Source organism: Micromys minutus, assembly GCF_963924665.1.
Source record: "Micromys minutus genome assembly, chromosome: 3".
Classification (NCBI taxonomy): domain Eukaryota; kingdom Metazoa; phylum Chordata; class Mammalia; order Rodentia; family Muridae; genus Micromys; species Micromys minutus.
Window position 1 is genome coordinate 60,134,464 of NC_137972.1, and position 17,167 is coordinate 60,151,630.

Genomic DNA, 17,167 nt, shown 5'->3' on the forward strand with positions numbered 1-17,167 from the left:
AGACTAAGCCTGCCACAGGGTTTTAAAACCTTAAAGTCCACCCCCTGTGTGTGGGGGGAGACACACTTCCACCAGCAATGCTATACCTTTTCCAACAAGGCTATGCTCCTTAAGTCTTTACATATAGTCTCAGTTACTGGAGAATCAAACATTTAAATTAATGAGACTATGGGGGGGTGGTGGTATTCTCATTCAAACCACTACTGGGATATAAAAATTGTAGAAGAAACTTTGGTTGACTTTGAGAAAGCACAACTCCTCCACACCCCACCACAAAAAAAAAAAAAAAAAAAAAAAAAAAAAAAAAAAAAAAAATGGAGAGGTCACTAGTACACAGGAGGCCTGGTAATGTGTACTGAGCACTTGAAGGTATAAAGAGCTTTTAAGGTGCTTAGTGCCTTAGCACATAGGGAGAAATGGTACAGGGAATGGAGAAAACCTTGAGTAAATACAGCCCTGAGTGAATGTGAATTTTGACATAGGCACAGCCTCAGATCCAGGATGCCAAGGTCTCAGATCTATGGAACAATTGCTAAAGCCTTTGCTTGTATGTCTTAGGCATGTGGCAAGGCTCTTTTTGAAAGTCAAGGCATGAGAGCAGAGCCTGGCCCAACCACCAGCCTGAAAGGCGGCTCGTACAGGCTGAGCTACTGTGACCTGGAACAGATCTTAGGAACTTCTGTTCCCACCCGGAGAGGACTTCAGGACGCAGAGCAGAGCCTGGCCCAACCACCAGCCGGAAAGGCGGCTCATACAGGCTGAGCAACTGGTGAGTGGGAGACCTAGGCTGCGGGGGAGCAGAGGGATCTCTGCGGAGTGCACACAGAAAGGGCAACCCCTGCCCTGACCTGCCCTGTCTTCCCCGATCCAGTGACCGGGAACAGATCTTAGGAACTTCTGTTCCCACCCAGAGACGACTTCAGGACACAGAGCAGGGCCTGGCCCAACAGCCAGCCGGAAAGGTGGCTCGGAGAGGCTGAGCATCTGTGACCAGGAACAGATCTTAGGAACATCTGTTCCCACCCGGGGGTGACTTCAGGACGCAGAGCAGAGACTGTCCCAGCTGCCACCTGGAACCTGGGCTGCTGGGGAGTAGAGAGATCTCTGAGGAGTGCACACGGAAAGTGTACCAGGGACACAGACCAGATACAAGGGAAAGGCAAGAACATATCACTGACAACAAAATGGCAAGAGGAAAGAGAAAGAGTATATCCCAAGGAAACCAAGACAATCTAGCAACACCAGAACCCAGCTCTCCGATAGTAGCAAACATAGGAATTCCAAACACTCCAGAGAAAGAAGACACAGACCTGAAAACATGCCTCAAGACGCTGATAGAGTTACTTAAACAAGAAAGGGAGGAAAAGCAAAAAGATTCAGAAGCTTTTAAAGAAGAAACAAGAAAAACACTCAAAGAACTCAAAGAACGAGACGAAAACAGAACCAAAGAAATAAAGGAATGGAAGAGGGAAATTAAAACAGAAATTGACACAATAAAGAAAGCGCTAAAAGAGATAACCCTAGAGTCAGAACACCAAAAAAAGAAATCAGGAGTCACAGAAGCAAGCATTTCCAACAGATTACAAGAGATCGAGGAGAGAATCTCGGGGGCAGAAGACAACATTGCAAACATAGACAAAACAGCCGGAGAAGATGCAAAAAACAAAAAGCTCCTAACCCAAAATGTCCAGGAAATACAAGACACAATGAGAAGACCGAACCTAAGGATAATAGGAATAGAAGAGGGAGAAGAGTATCAACTAAGAGGCACAGTAAATATCTTCAACAAAATCATAGAAGAAAACTTCCCTACCCTCAAGAATGAGATGACCACGAGCATAAAAGAAGCCTTCAGAACTCCAAATAGGTTGGACCAGAAAAGAAATACCTCCCGACACATAATAGTAAAAACATCAAGTGCCCAAAGTAAAGAAAGAATACTAAAAGCAGTAAGGGAAAAAGGTCAGGAAACATATAAAGGCAGACCAATCAGACTCACACCCGATTTCTCAACAGAGACTATGAAAGCTAGAAGAGCCTGGACAGACATCATGCACTCCTTAAGAGAGCACAAGTGCCAGCCCAAGCTGCTATACCCAGCAAAACTATCAATCACCATCGATGGAGAGACTAAGATATTCCAAGACAAATCAAAATTCACACAATATCTGACCACAAACCCAGCACTATAACGAATTATAGGTGGAAAACCCAATACAAGGAGGGAAAATACAGCCTAGTAAAAACAAGAAAACTCCTAAACAAGAAAACTAAGGAAAAAAAAAAAACAACACAGACACAACTCAACCCAAAAAAGCAAAAATGGCAGGAAACAGAAACAATTATTCCTTGATATCTATTAACATAAATGGTCTCAACTCCCCAATAAAGAGACATAGACTATCAGACTGGATACGTAAACAAAATCCAGCCTTTTGCTGCATACAGGAAAATCATCTCAGAGACAGAGACAGACACTATCTCAGAGTAAAAGGGTGGGAAAAAAACTTCCAAGCAAACAGCTCCAAGAAGCAAGCTGGAGTGGCTATTCTAATATCGAATAAAGTAAATTTCCAACCAAAAGTTATCAAAAAAGATAAAGAAGGACACTTTTTACTCATTACCGGGGAAATCTGTCAGGAGGAACTCTCAATCCTTAACATATATGCTCCAAATAAAAAATCACCCACATTCATAAAAGAAACTCTACTAAAGCTCAAAAAATACATTTCACCCCACACAATAATAGTGGGAGACTTTAACACCCCACTCTCACCAATGGACAGATCAGGGAAACAGAAACTGAAGAAGGACACTGCAAAACTAGCAGAGACTTTGAACCAACTAGAATTAATAGATATATACAAAACATACTATCCCAAAGTAAAAGAATACACCTTCTTCTCACCACCCCACGGCACCTTCTCGAAAATTGACCACATAATTGGACACAGAACGAGTCTTCATCGATATAAGAAGATTGAAATACTCCCATGCATCCTCTCAGATCACCATGGTCTACGGCTGGTCTTTAACAACAACAAAGACAACAAAATGCCCACATACACATGGAAACTAAACAACACTCTGTTAAAGGATAGCAGGGTCAAAGAAGAAATAAAGAAAGAAATTAAGGATTTTCTAGAATTCAACGAAAACGAAAACACAACATACCCAAACCTATGGGATGCAATGAAAGCAGTATTGAGAGGAAAACTCATTGCCCTAAGTGCTTCCAAGAAGAAACTGGAGAGAGCTCACATCAGCAACCTGACAGCACAGCTAAAAGCACTAGAACAAAAGGAAGCAGATATACCCAAAAAGAGTAGACGGCAAGAAATAATCAAAATTAGGGCAGAAATAGACCAAATAGAAACAAAAAAAAAAAACCATTGAAAAAATCAACAAAACAAAGAGTTGGTTCTTTGAGAAAATCAACAAGATTGATAAACCCCTAGCCAGACTAACTAAAGGGCAAAGAGAGAGTATCCAAATTAACAAAATCAGAAAGGAAAGTGGTGACATAACAACTGAAACTAAGGAAATTCAAGAAATCATCAGATCCTACTACAAAAACTTATACTCCACAAAATTGGAAAATCTGGAGGAAATGGACGAATTCCTAGACAGATACAAGGTCCCAAAGTTTAACCAGGACCAAGTAAACCATCTAAATAACCCTATAACACCTAAAGAAATAGAAGAAGTCATCAAAAGCCTCCCAACCAAAAAAAGCCCATGTCCAGACGGGTTCAGTGCAGAATTTTATCAGACATTTATTGGGGATATAACAGCAATATTCGCCAAGCTATTCCAAAAGATAGAATCAGATGAAATGTTACCCAACTCATTTTTTGAGGCTACAATAACCCTCGTACCTAAGCTACACAAAGACCCTACAAGGAAAGAGAACTTCAGACCAATCTCACTTATGAACATTGATGCAAAAATACTCAACAAAATCCTTGCAAACCGAATCCAAGAACACATCAAAACCATCATTCATCATGACCAAGTAGGCTTCATCCCTGGGATGCAGGGATGGTTTAACATAAGGAAATCCATCAATGTAATCCACCATATAAACAAACTTAAAGACCAAAATCACATGGTCATCTCACTAGATGCTGAGAAAGCATTCGACAAAATCCAACACCCCTTCATGTTAAAAGTCCTGGAAAGAACAGGAATCCAAGGCCCATATTTAAACATAATAAAAGCAATATACAGCAAACCAACAGCCAACATCAAACTTAATGGCGAGAAACTTGAAGCAATCCCACTAAAATCAGGGACTCGACAAGGCTGCCCACTCTCTCCCTACCTATTCAACATAGTACTGGAAGTCCTGGCTGGAGCAATTAGACAGCAAAAGGAGATCAAGGGGATACAAATCGGAAAGGAAGAGATAAAAACATCTCTCTTTGCCGATGACATGATAGTGTACTTGAGTGACCCCAAAAATTCCACCAGAGAACTCCTACAGCTGATAAACAAGTTCAGCAAAGTGGCCGGATACAAAATTAACTCAAACAAATCAGTAGCCTTCCTATACTCAAAGGACAAACATGTGGAGAAAGAAATTAGGAAAAAGGTACACTTCACAATAGTTACAAAAACTATGAAATACCTTGGTGTGACTCTAACTAAAGAAGTAAAGGACCTGTATGACAAGAACTTCAAACCTCTAAAGAAAGAAATTGAGGAGGATCTCAGAAAATGGAAAGATCTCCCATGCTCATGGATTGGAAAGATCAACATCTTAAAAATGGCCATCCTACCAAAAGCAATCTACAGATTCAATGCAATCCCCATCAAAATTCCAACCCAGTTCTTCATGGAATTGGAAAGATCAATGAGCAATTTCATATGGAATAACAAAAGACCTAGAATAGCGAAATCCATCCTCAACAACAAAAAAACATCTGCGGGAATCACTATCCCTGACCTCAAGCTATATTACAAGACAATTGTGCTGAAAACTGCATGGTACTGGTACAGAAATAGGCAAGTGGATCAATGGAATAGAATAGAAGATCCAGAAATGAGCCCTCATGTATATGGTCACCTGATTTTTGACAAAGGAGCAGTAAACATTCAATGGAAAAAGGACAGCCTATTCAACAAATGGTGCTGGTCCAACTGGCACTCAACATGCAAAAGAATGAAAATAGACCCGTTCTTATCTCCTTGTACAAAGCTCAAGTGTAAGTGGATTAAAGATCTCCACATTAAACCAGATACACTGGAACTATTAGATGAGAAAGTAGGGAAAACCTTAGAACACATAGGCACAGGAGAAAATTTCCTGAACAAAACACCAATGGCTCAAGCTCTAAGGTCAAAGATTAACAAATGGGACTTAATGAGATTGCAAAGTTTCTGTAAGGCTAAGGACATCGTCAAGAAAACAAAACGGCAACCAACAGAATGGGAAAAGATCTTTACAAACACCACATCAGATAGAGGCCTAATATCCAAGGTGTACAAGGAACTCAAAAAGCTAGACACCAGAGAATCAAATAACCCTATTAAAAAATGGGGTACAGAGCTAAACAAATCATTTTCAGTTGAGGAACACCGAATGGCCGAGAAACTTCTGAGGAAGTGCTCGACATCCTTAGCCATCAGGGAAATGCAAATCAAAACAACCCTAAGATTCCACCTCACACCAGTCAGATTGGCCAAGATCCAAAACTCAGATGACAGCAGATGCTGGCGAGGCTGCGGAGAAATAGGAACACTTCTTCACTGTTGGTGGGGTTGCAAGCTAATACAACCACTCTGGAAATCTGTCTGGCGATACCTCAAAAAATTGGATATAGTACTACCTGAAGACCCAGCTATTCCACTTCTGGGCATATACCCCAGAGACACTTTAATACACAACAAAGATATATGCACCACAATGTTCATAGCGGCTCTATTTATAATAGCCAGAAGCTGGAAGGAACCCAGATGTCCTTCAGAAGACGAATGGATACAAAAATTGTGGTACATATACACAATGGAATACTACTCAGCCACCAGATACAATGACTTAACCAAATTCTTAAGAAAATGGCTGCATCTAGAGAAGATCATCCTGAGTGAGATAACCCAGTCACAAAAGAACAGACATAATATGTAGTCACTGATAGTGGGATGCTAACCCCAGAGGCTTGCACTCCCCCAGAAACAACTCTCAGACTGTATGAAGTCCAAGAAATAAAGAAAACAAAAACTATACATATATTCACAAAACAAGAAGACTTTGACTATTTCCATGTTGCATTTTGTTTTGCATGTACTTTATGCTTATTGCAACTAGTACGTTTTCAATGCATACTGTCAAGCCCTTGAAAAAAATCAAGTACTGACTAAAAAACATATTCACATGGTTTTATGTAAAATTTATTTTAATGTCTGAAAAAGCATTACTGACAAAAATGTATAATTTTAAGCAAAAAATGTTTAAAATCTTTAAAAAAAATAATAAGCTGTTAGTCTTTTGTATAGATGGAAATATCTCAAGAAACACTTCTTGTTATGATTAATAATTTGAGTCTTATTTGTAACAGATAAGAGACCAATGTATTTTCCATGTATTTTCATGTTAAAAAAAAATAAATCTTGTTTTGAAGACAAAAAAAAAAAAAAATTAAAAAAAAAGAAAGTCAAGGCATGAATATTTATAACTGATCAATATGTACAAAGACTAGCAACTGAAGCTTCCACCTTTCCCTTCCTAATGTTACAGCCAGAGGTTGTAAGCCTATGGAAGCCTCCTACAGAGACTATGGAACCTCTTCCCCTGTACTATATATACCTAAGAAACATGCTGAGGTCCAAGGTTGCAGCAGTTAGAGGACCCTACCTGATCCCAGCTTCACTGTACGCATGTCTGTCCTTTCTTCATTACTCTGCTGTCCCTAGCTGGTGTTCTGGGATCCATGTTGTATACACATAGACACAGGGCAGAGATGGGGCAGCCTTCAATAGCTAACAGATAGGCTGCTTTTGGAGCTTGTCATTGCTTAGAATGTTTACAGTTGGCTCTGATCTTACTCTCACTTGTCTTCAGCCTGTATGTGTGTTTGTAGTCTAAAGTGGAATATTCATAAAATATAAATACACATAAATACATACACATACACACGTATGTAATGCTTTAGGTTAAGTGTTTGCATGCAAATACTATGTGCATATGTGGAGGGCTGTATATGCTTGTAATACATGGGATGTGAGCTGGTAGATTGTGTCCATGTTAGTGTGTATGGTGGGCATGTTGTGTGTTTGTGATGTGTGAAGTTGAGTTCCTTATCAGATACCCTAGTTTCCTGTATTCCCCGAGTGAGAAACCAAAAATTGATTTTTAAAAAAAATTGGCTAAACTTGGAGTTGGCAGAGAGGATGTGGGGACTGTAGCATGGGAGAGAACATTGAATTCCCTCAACCTTAGTAGTTTTGTCTCCTCATACTATTGTACTATTCCTTTACTTTCTCTATTATTAAAGGGCAAGAATTTTTTTTTCCCAAATAGCCTTTTTAATCTAGTCAAAGATGCAGCCAACTTCAGTGTAAGTAAAAGTGAAGAAAACTAGAAAGGAATATAAATAAATGGCTATGAAAGATTGAGATTCAGAAAAAAAAAAAAAAACAAAAAACTTGAAATCTTAAATCAAAATACAATTTCCAGCTCCATTTAGAGGAAAGACCACCTCTGCCCCTACTCCTGTGACCAGAATCATCGCTTTTGGAAACTGACCACTATGGTTTTAGTCTCAATAGCTCCTTACTTTAATTTTCCTGTTCTTCATCCTCAGTTAATGGTCTTTGTAATCCTGGCATGGCTTGGATCTCACCCACAAAGCCTTCACTGTACCTGGCTATGCATCTGGTCTTGCAGAAGAATGCTTACAGTCTGCTGTAGTGATGCTTTCTGTTTTAGGAAAGCTGTCTGTGTCATCCATCTACTCTGCTCCTGTCCAGCTTATCCTTCCTGTTTTCCTTTGCTCCTTTGAACCACAACATGAGAATGCAAAGTACCTCCAGCAAATACATCTTAGGAAAGTCTCATAAATGGATGTTGTCTGTGGGGCACTGCTTTAGAGCTGGGAAGCTACTGACAATAATAAAGGTGCAGTTTACAGGTAACCACTTGAGACCTCTGTGGTGACTGTTGTCATGCATGGGAGATTAATAGGTCCCTGGATATGCCTGTGAATTTAGTATCTCAGAGAGTTTACCTTCCCAGAAGCCAAAGGAATTATAGCTCATCTACATACAGCTACCAGAAAACATCTCTCAATTGGCCCGGACATTAACTCCAAATTGAAAACCTGGGGAAAGACTTATGCAAAAGCCAGGATGTCACCTCAGCGAGTACAACTTTGGCTCCTATATTTGAGTCTGTTGAAATGATGATTAAATTAAATCTTTTTCTAGGATGATAGGTACAGGGAACAGAAAGCTCTTGAGTACTCAGTGACCCCACACAACAGCCTGGAAGCCAGAGTAGTGCCTCTGAGAAGGGATTGGAGCAAATGAAAATTTTCTTGGTGGCAAAGGGAAATCTATGGATAAGTATAGATCATTTAATTTATGCTCCAAGACACAGCTGCTAACTCTTCAGAATAACCATTTATTCTGTACCAAACCCCACAGTTTCTTGGGGGAATACTTTGCAAAAGTACCAGGTAATTCATGTCCATGTGCCCAAACCTTAGAGCATTAATAAGTAAAGCCATGTGGATTTTTCTGGTTCAGTGTTCAACTCTTTTCTAAACCGAACAAATAAAAATGTCTCTGAAGGTCCTTTATTGAATTCAAAGCTTTCTCTGCATATGGTCAGAGTGATTATTCTAGTGAGAAAACCTGCAATTTTCATAATTTTTGTTTCTAAACAAAATTATGATTCTACCAGAGAAAACAGAATGGACAATGTATGTAGCTTTCACTCTCAATACCGTGGTGCTCCCATCAGTCCACATGTTGGACTTGTTTCTGTGGTATCACATGTTGGGGTAGTATCTGTCTTTTACCCTTGAAGTCGGAGTAAAAATAAATGTATCAATAAAACTAAACAACACACAAACAAGCAGAAAATGTCAATGCCTTGAGGCAAGGTTGGCCATGGCCAGTTCCCAGTCATTTGATTTTATGTTTAGTTGTGCACTCATCTTCCAGTCCTGCAGGAAATTTTTATATTGCATATAACCTCCCAAGTTGGTGGAGAAAGTCATTTAAATATTCTTCCTAAAATTATTGTTTTGCCTCTCTCCCCTTTCTGCATCTGTTTCTTATTCTCAGTTGACATCAGCCTATGGTCTGTGAATTGATTCTGTCTCCTATTTGTAAGCGCTTACTTTCTATGTAGCCTAACTCATCTTAGGGAAAAAATGTTTGGAAATATCCTACAGTTGTAGTTGAGGTTCAGGTTAGTCACAAAAAGAATAAAAAGGCAATATAGAGAAGGAGACTGGTTTACTTGATAATAAGCTAGAAATTAAAGCCTAAAAGATCTTCTCTAAAGGAGACAAGAAATAGTAAAGATGGTATTAAAGTAAACATGATTATTATCTGATTTTAGAATGAAGAAATGCATGTAAGTGGTTTAGAAGACTCAGAATGAGCACAGGAAAGTGAATGGGTTCAGAAAAGCTGCTGGGGGCATTTTAATGTCAGGACATGGCAGTCTGCAGATGCCTTTGTGCTAGTGGGGAATTCACCCTTTTGCTTGTGAAATGGCTTACATATCTACACCCTAAAGTCACCAAAGATTTTTTTTTTTTAAAAATGATGTCAGTCTATGTAGTGCCACTGTGTAGAATGCTACAGACCATGAAGCTTATTTAAATGAATATTCATTCCTTGATAGTTCTGTGGGTTGGAGATCCAAGATCAGTGTGTTAACAGTTTGGATATCTGCTTCAAGATAGTGCTATTGCTGTGTGAACTAGACAAAATGAGCTGGGAACAAATGTGTGTTCACATGGTAGAATGTGAGAAGAAGGAAGGGAAAAATGATGAGAAGAACACTCCACAAATCCTTGTCACAGACACCCTAAACAGCTCTATTTCACTAGTGGGCATGGCCCCATGGTCTAACCATCTCACATTTTGTCCTACTTCCCAATACCAGTGGGTTGGTGATTAAGTCTCTAAATTTTGGAGAAGACACACTCAAACTACACAGGGGGAGAATTCATCAATGTAAGAAAGATGTAAACATGCCAAGTGACTGGAGGTATACCACAAAAATAAGGGTATCTCTGCATTCCAAAAAGACACTGGTGTTAAAGCAGCACTGGGCAACTGCTTAAATGGAGCCTCAAGGAAATTATAAAGGCAAGTCTCTGAGTAGAATATAGCCTAAGTAGCAGGCTGCAGGATAGAGCTATAGAAGGGTATGACAAGTGAAAAAGATTGCCTGGGTTGGGGATATGAAACCTGAGACACAGAGTGCTAGAATTGGGAATATTAAGGAAAAGCTAAGTAGTGAGAAATTTTAGTGGTTTGCAACATTTAAAACCATGTGCTTCCAGGAATGGTTTCTAACATGTTGTCCTCACACCTTGTAGACTGTCTTAGTAAAGGTTTCATTGCAGTGAAGAGCCACCATGACCAAGGCAGTTCTTCTAAAGGACATTTAGTTGGGGCTGGCTTACACTTTCAGAGGTTTAGTCTATTATCATCATGGTGGGAATCATGGCAGACCTGGCTCTGAAGACATAGTACTAGAGGAGCTGCAAGTTCTGCATTTGGATAGGAAGGCAGCAGAAGCAGACTGTGTGCCACACTGGGTATAGCTAGAGCATGTATGGTCTCAAAGCCCCCATCCTGTGACTTCCTTCCTCTAACAAGGCCACACCTACTAGTGCCACTCTCTGTGGCCAAGCATTTAAGTACATGGGCCTATGTGGGCCATTTCTATCAAGCCACCACAGAAACCTTACCCTCAACATGGTATTACTGGGAAGCAGTGTCTTTGGGAGTTGACTAGCTATTAGGATGTAGTAATCACAAATAAAATTAATGTCCTCAAAAAAAGAAGCTCCAGAATGGCAGACTTCCTCTTCTTTGTATGAGGACATAGCAAAAAGGTTTCAGTATTGAACAAGAATGGGAGCTTTTAGTAGATATTGGATCTGCATTGTTCTTAGCCTTCCAGTTCCTAGAATTTTGAGGGATGACCTTGTTTCTAGAGTCTCCAGTTATGCTGTTGTCATAGGAGCTTGACTGCATTATAGTACAGATTACTATAGTGTGATCCAATTTGGTAAATTCTAAATTTTTCTCATAAGACACACCTAATGGTATCCAATAAATGACTTTTTGAATATTAACTTTTTTTACACATATATAAACATATTCATGAATTCAGGTGAAGTGTCTACACATTTTTCTTCACCTATCCCACTGGCAAGTATTCTGTGATTTTTGGGCTTACCTCACTTTGGAGAAAATGTGCTGATAGTGTCTTCTCTAATCTGTTTTATCAAGTAGATTAGGGAGAGAGATTCTGTATAGACTTTCTTTTAGGGAGAAAGATGTTGGATCCTTACACTGTGTAGAAGTGTAAGGATAAACATCCTTAAATTATCAATAAAGACCAAAGATCACAGTGTAAGGTGAGTATGTATTTGTGCCACCCTGGTAAGCCAGCCTGTGTGTTGAGGAGGGTGTTTAGACAACTAGACCTGAAGGTGGGTTGTTGGTACCCACATTCTTCACATTAGAACCCTATCATCTGTTTCTTGAGCTTCTGGATTTAATTTCATTTGAACTATAAACTCAATTTTGGGTTGACCGGAAGTCAAGTTAATTAAGTCCTGAATCTGCGGTGTAAAGTTGCCTATGAGAAGCATCATATAAAATCTCCTTGGAAATGTTTCAAGAAGTCCTCAATGACACCTGGAGTGGATGCCTCAAAGTTTGTCACTCTTAGATCACTGTGGAATAGGTCAAGGAATCAATAACCCTGCACCAGCTATTTTCCTCTCAAAATGAAGGATGCGTTACAGAGCCAGCTGCTTGGTGTGAGAAAGTGCCAGCTGCCAAGTTTGTCAGCAACATTTTAGAACTGATCTGGTCTTTGCTCTCATTGCATGAGTCAGACATTTGCTCAGTATACATGTCAGTTTCAGGGGAAATACTATACATATTTTGCTCTTTGGTTGTCTGTCTTAATGGAGACTGGCTGTCACTCATGGGTGATCATCTGAAAAATCCATGAAGGGGAGTTAGTCTTCAGCATAATCAGAAGAGTCATTGACTGTCATGAGTGGTTACCATGAATCTAACCATAATGGAAACAGTAATGGAGCCCATGGGTAGGTAAGACATTTTAAAAAGTAAATAAGCTTTTAATTTTATTTTACTCAGTGTGTGTGTGTGTGTGTGTGTGTGTGTGTGTGTGTGTGTGTGTGTGTGCATGTATTATAGGACAACTTGTGGGAGTCAGTTCTCTCTTATTATGTGTTTCTCAGGTATCTAGCCCATGTCCTCAGGTGTGGTGACAGGCACCTTTGCTGGTCCTGTGGGTAAGGTTTGTATCAACCCAGCATTCTGTACGGGCTCTATTTGCTTTTGCAATACATAATACAAATAGGTAAATACAAATTACCTATGCTTAATATTTCTCCTTCCATCCTATTTCTCTTCTCAGTCTCCAAATATTATTTCCTTTTATCTTTTTATAAGAAAGACTGAAAATGCCATTACTGCATTTAAATCATGACATAATTTTGATTATTCTTTTTTCAAATACTAAGCCTGAAATGATCACATGTGAAAACAAATAATCAAACTATGTATGGTTTAAATAGTTTTACACTTACTTGTGTAAAAACAGAGATGATATTGATGTATATCATTTTGTCTTGAGGGTTTACACTTTAAAGATGCCATTTCGTAAAAGCAAATAGCTGTATAACTGGCCTGAAGTATCAGAGTCCCTTCTGCTCTGCCACTACCTGCAACAAAATCCTCTTCCATAGTTACTGAGGACACATGTAGCTTGGCCACAATACAGCCAACATCAGGGTTTGCAAGGCAGAACATTCTGACCATGGGAACGAAATACTCCATGAAGACAGGAAGTAGAAATTGAAGAATCACCTTCAAAACCTGCACTTTGTAGTCCATTTTCTAAAGCCAAGCCCTATCTCACAGTTTTCAGGACCTTGTTGTAACATGTAATTAAAAACAAATAAACTAACTAACGCACACTAATGGCAGCTACGTGCCAGCTACTGCATTCTCACCTGCTCCCATGGTACCCTAAGCAGTGGTCTACCCAGTTTTTTTGTGGTTAGCCTGCTCCAGAACCACTCCTCACTCCCAAGCCATCTGTCCCCTGTGGCTAGTCTGCCTAGATTGGCTAAGGCTGGCTTTAAACCCCTAGCCCCTTAAAACACTCCAGAGGCTTGTGATATGTCATTCAGTTTTATAACAGTAAATCCTCAAACCCCCAAATGCCCACACAAAGAACTCAAAAGTCAGTTGATATAGATACACACTGCACACCTAGATTGGACAAATGTGCTCTATATTATTTAATAGTCTAAGAAATTCCCAATTATTTATGACATCTACTTGGTTCTGGTTCATCTACTTCCTCCATCTTCTCCCCATCCCTTCTCCATCCCTCTCACTGTCTTTTTGTACCTTTCTCTAAAACTTTCAACTCCACCTTCTCTTTCCACGGCCTAACCATAGGCTCTATCCTTATCTCACCAACTAAGGTTTCACCTGACCTCACCTGCTTACAGTCAGCAAACAACACCTCACAAATAGCATCACTAGTCTGGGACCAAATACTAAATATGACCTGTGGGAGACAGTCAATATTCAAATCATAATAGTATCCAAAGCTAAAGACTGTGCTGGTACACTCGTCTTATCTAGTGCATGGACATGCACAGCTGTACTAGCAAGCTTTCAGCTGCTATTATTAAACACTGACCAAAATGACTTGGAAGGGAAGAGTTCATTTCACTTTTTAAAATATCATTTAAATTGGATATTCTATGTATTTATATTGCATATGTTATCCCATTTCCCTACATATCCTATCCCATCTACCCCATACCTCTGCCTGCTTCCATTAATATAATGCTCACTTATTCCCAATGACCAACTTCCATCTCATCCCCTTGGCATTCCCCTACACTGGGAAAACATGCCTTCACTGGATCAAGGGCCTTTTTTCCCATTGATGCTAAACAATGCCATCCTCTGCTGCACATGCAGCTGCAGCCATGGGTCTCTCCATGTGTGCTCATTGGTTGATGTTTTAGTCCCTGAAAATTCTGGGGGGGGGGTGTTGTAGGTTGATGTTGTTCTTCCTGTGGGGTTGCAAACCCTTTCAGCACTTCAGTCCTTTCTCTAGGTCCTCCACTGGGGACCCTGTGCACCGTCCTATGGCTAGCTTCAAGCATCCTCATCTGTATCAGTATGGCTTTGGCAGAGCCTATGAGGAGGCATCCATATAAGGCTCTTGTCAGTAAGTACTTCTTGGCATCAGCAACAGGGACTGGGTTTGGTGGCTGAGTATGGAATGAATCCCCATGTGAGGCAGTCTCTGGATGGACTTTTCTTCAGTGGCTGCTTCACTCTTTGTCACTGTATTTCCTCCTGTGAGTATCTAGGTGTCCCTTCTAAGAGAAAGTGAAGCATCTACATTTTGTTCTTTCTCCTTTGTGAGCTGCAGAAGGTCTATAAATTGTTTCTTAGGTATTCTGAGCATTTGCTCTAGTATCTGCTTATCAGTGAGTGTATACCATGTGCATTCTTTTGTGACTGGGTTATCTCACTCAGGATAATATTTTCTAGTTCCACTCATTTGCCTAAGAATTTCATGAGCCATTGATTTTAATATCCCAATAGTACTCCAATGTGTAAATATACCACAATTTCTGTATCCATTCCTCTGTTGAAGGACATCTGGGTTCTTTCTAGCTTCTGGCTATTATAAATAAGGCTGCTATGAACATAGTGGAACATGTGTCCTTGTTATATGTTAGAGCCTCTTTTAGGTATATTCCTAGGAGTGAAAGAGTTGGGAACCTCAGGAAGCATTATGTCCAATTTTCTGAAGAACCACCAAAATGATTTCCAGAGTGGTTGTACCAGCTCCCAATCCCACCAGCAATGGAGGAGTGTTCCTTTCTCTCCACATCCTGGCCAGCATCTGCTATCACCTGACTTTTTGATCTTAGCCATTCTAACTGGTGTAAGGTACAATCTCAGGGTTGTTTTGATTTGCATTTCCCTGATGACTAAGGATGTTGAACATTTCTTTAGGTGCTTCTCAGCCATTTGATATTCCCGAGTTTAGAATTCTTTGTTTTGCTCTGTACCCCATTTTAAAATCAGATTATTTGATTCTCAGGAGTCTAAATTTTTGAATTCTTTGTATATATTGGATATTAGCCCTCTAAAGGATGTAGGATTGGTGAAAATGTTTTCTTAACCTGTTGGTTGCCATTTTGTCTTATTGACAGTGTCTTTTGCTTTACAAAAGCTTTGCAATTTTACAAGGTCCCATTTGTCGATTTTTGATCTTAGAGCATAAGCCATTGGTGTTCTGTTCAGGAAGATTTCCCTGTGCCTATGTGTTCTAAGGTCTTTCCAACTATTATTCTATTAGTTTCAATGTACCTGGTTTTATGTGGACATCTTTATCCGCTTGGACTTGAGCTTTGTACAGGGGATAAGAATGGATTGATTTGCATTCTTCTACAAGCTGACTGCCAGTTGAACCAGCAAAATTTATTGAAAATGCTATTTTCTTCCCATTGGAAGTTTTTAGCTCTTTTGTCAAAGATCAAGTGACTATATGTGTATGGACTCATTTCTAGGTATTCAATTCTATTCCTTGCTCTTTCTGCTTGTCTCTGTATCAATACCATGCAGGTTTTATCACAATTGATCTGTAATACAGCTTGAGGTCAGGGATGGTGATTTCCCCAGAAGTTCTTTGATTTTTGAGGAGAGTTCTTAGATTTGTTTTGAGAGAATTTTATTGAGTATTTTTGTATTGATGTTCATGAGGAAAATTGGTCTAAAGTTCTCTTTCTTTGTAGGGTCTTTGTGTGCTTTAGGTATAAGTGTAATTGTGACTTTGAAGAACAAATTGGGTAGTAAGTATTCTTTCTGCTTTTCTTTTTTGGAATAGTTTGAAGAGTATTGGTATTAGGTCTTTTTTGAAAGTTTGATAAACCCATCTGGTCCTAGGCTTTTTGTTTGTTTGTTTATTTGGGAGACTTCTAATGTCTGCTTCTATTTCTTTAGTGGTTATAGGACTGTTTAGATAGTTTATTTGATACTGATTCAAATTTGGTGTCTGGTATCTGTCTAGAAAATATTCCATTTCCTCCAGATTTTTCAGTTCTGTTTAGTAGGATATGATAAGTTTTGAATTTCAGAATTTTCTGTTTCTATGTCTCCCTTTTTCATTTCCATTTTTGTTAATTTTAATATTGTCTCTGTGCCCTCTGGTTTATCTGGTTAACCATAAGTATGAGTATGATGTGCCTTTATTTTCATTAATTTCTAAAAAGTCTTTAATGTCATTATTTATTTCTTCCTTGACCAAGTTGTCATTGAGTAGAACATTGTTCAGCTTCCATGTATATGGGGGCTTTCTCTTGTTTTTGTTGTTACTGCAGATCAGTCTTAGTCCATGGTGATCCGAAAGAGTACATGGGGTCATTTCAGTCTTCTTGTATATGTTGAAGCCTGTTTGGTAACTGATTATATGGTCAATTTTGGATGGTTTCTCTGATCCCAAACTTATGGGACACAATGAAAGCAATGCTAAGAGGAAAACTCATAGCTCTGAGTGACCCCCAAAAGAAACTGGCGAGAGCATACACTGAGAGCTTGACAGCACACTTGAAAGTTCTAGAATAAAAAATCAAGTATACCCAAGAGTAATAGATGGCAGAAAATCATCAAACTCAGTGTTGAAATCAAACAAGTAGAAAGAAGTTCTGTGAGTTTCTTAGAAGATGGTGTATTCTTTTGTTTTAGAATGAACTGTGCTATAGATGTCTGTTAGATCCATTTGGTTCATAATTTCTGTTAGTTTCACTGTGTCTCTGTTTAGTTTCTGTTTTCATGATCTGTCCATTGATGAGAATGGGGTGTTCAACTCTCCCACTATTATTGTACGTGGTAC